Source organism: Protobothrops mucrosquamatus, unplaced genomic scaffold (assembly GCF_001527695.2).
Source record: "Protobothrops mucrosquamatus isolate PMUCROS unplaced genomic scaffold, P.Mucros_1.0 scaffold7009, whole genome shotgun sequence".
NCBI classification, from domain to species: Eukaryota; Metazoa; Chordata; class Lepidosauria; order Squamata; family Viperidae; genus Protobothrops; species Protobothrops mucrosquamatus.
In genome coordinates this window covers 8,323-10,469 of record NW_015392819.1, presented here as the reverse complement: position 1 = coordinate 10,469, position 2,147 = coordinate 8,323, and the positions used below count along the sequence as shown (strand labels likewise).

The window sequence follows — 2,147 nt, the reverse complement described above, 5'->3', positions numbered from 1 at the left end:
TACAAATCTCACAGAAAAATGTAACCTCACATGTGCTATGCTGTTTTGAAAAAGATTCTATCATGATTCTCATCCAAGACAAATTCCTTAGAAGCGAAATGAAACAGAATATATTTTACAGATTGCAAAAGTCACAATAATCTGCTTTATAATAGTGAAATATGCAAAATACTTTCCTACTGGAGGGAGTATCTGGCTAAAACTAATGAGCTTATTTAAAGCAATGTTTTAATATATATTATTACATATATAAACACCCCAAACATAGAAAAAAACTAACTTTTCTCCATTGCCCAATGCAAAAAATGATCCATCTCTGCTGAAAGTAAACACTTTTGTATTTTTCCCAGAATCCCTGAAAGCAAAAACAAAAATAAATTAGAATTCGAATAAAGAAAAAACAAAATTATTTAGATGAAATATAAAGTATCCATTTTAAAAAATGCTTCCAACAATAATTTTGTTATTATTTTGATATAAAAGAAATCAATCAATCAATGTTTATTAGAGCCATAAGGCCAGACATAATCAAAATATAACAGCAGTGACAATTTTACTTCCATATTTATAGAATATAAAACCATCAAACAATGTAATATAATCCAAAATTCTCAAAATAAAACATATTAAAAATTTTCAGACCTTGATAATGGTGCGACGTATTGTGCAAATGGTGGCACAAAATTGGGCAACCTGAATTGATATTTTTGGATCTTTATCCGAAAGTAGCAACTTTAGATAAAATTCATATCCCCTACCTGGAAACTTCTTCAATATCGGATATATAAGAATCTGTGTACAGTCTTTATATAAAGAACAATGAAGCAGCATATGGCTTAGGGTTTCTATAGAGCCATCACCACATGGACACAACTCTTAAACCGTCCAAAAAGGACTGCCAACGGCAACGTATCCAGCCTGGCTAAGGTGAAAGCTTTACGAAATTTCAAAATTGTAATGGAAAATAGATAAGAAGCTGGGAAGAATCCTTCTGGAAGCAAGTGACAAATATTGGAATGTGCCACCTTACTTAAGTTTGTTTGAAGATCGATATCCCAGATACGTTGTTTCAAGGCAGTTCTGGCATTATCAAATCCTAATGAACACAGAGTTTCCATAGAGAAGCCCAGTGATCTAATTTTATCTAGTGCTTTTCCCCCCCCACGATTTAAAATGGTCTATAAATACTAACGGGGCTAACCCTACAGGCATCAAAATTAACTTTAAAAGGTAAGTAGAAGGAACCATGCTCTAGCTTCCAATGAAACTAAACCTATTTCCACCCGTAGGATGGCATTTTTAATACTTTTTGGTACCATCAGTATGGCTCTAATAAACTTATTTTGAATAATTTCAATAGCATTAAGCTTTGCAAGTGAACATATTTGCGAGCCATAGAGGAGCTGAGGGACTGCCTTAGCTTGGAAAACCTTACAAGCTGCCGGGATGTAGTAAAGTCCTTTAGAATGATAAAATTTTATGATAGCTGATGAGGTGCGCTGTGCAACACTTGCCCGATAAAGAAAGTGAGTATGCCAGGATAGGGAGGCATGGAACTGCACTCCAAGATATTTATAGGTACGCACCTGTTCAATTGGAGTCCCATCAATTTGCCATTTATGGATCTTATGATGGTAAGAGGCAAATACTAAAACTTTAGTTTTTTCATAATTTATTAATAGTTTGTATTCTATGCAAAATAAAGCTAGTGCCCTAAGTGCTTTTCTCATTCCCACCTGAGAAGAGGACAAAATAACTATATCATCAGCATATTAGGTATCAGGTATTACTGAGACCTGGCTGGGCGTAGAAGGTGGAGTTCCACTAGTAGACATCTGCCCGCCGGGTTTTCAGGCATTCCATCAGCCAAGGACCCGGGGTAGGGGCGGGGGGGTAGCGGCCATTATAAGGGAGAGCCTTTGTCCAAGGGAGACCACTGTGCCTCAGTTAGACGGCGTGGAGTCGCTCTTTGTGAAGTGGGGGAAAGGGGTGCAAGTGGGCTTGTTGATTATATACCTGGCTCCCTGCTATGTATCAACAGCCCTGCCTGAGCTGGCCGACGTGATAGCCGGGGTGGCGGTGGGGACCCCCAGACTTATGGTCTTGGGGGATTTCAACCTGCCATCAGTGGGTGAGACGTCGGCGGC

At 38.1% G+C, this 2,147-nt stretch overlaps 1 long non-coding RNA gene across 1 annotated transcript in view; it reads right to left on the bottom strand.

The window, feature by feature from the left end:
• Positions 1-286: 286 nt before the first annotated feature.
• The window catches only part of LOC107300420, an 8,933-nt gene continuing 7,072 nt past the window's right edge, over positions 287-2,147 (bottom strand). The window contains exon 3 of the long non-coding RNA XR_001549214.1: positions 287-355. This is a non-coding gene — a long non-coding RNA (uncharacterized LOC107300420). The remainder of the gene's footprint in view (positions 356-2,147) is intronic.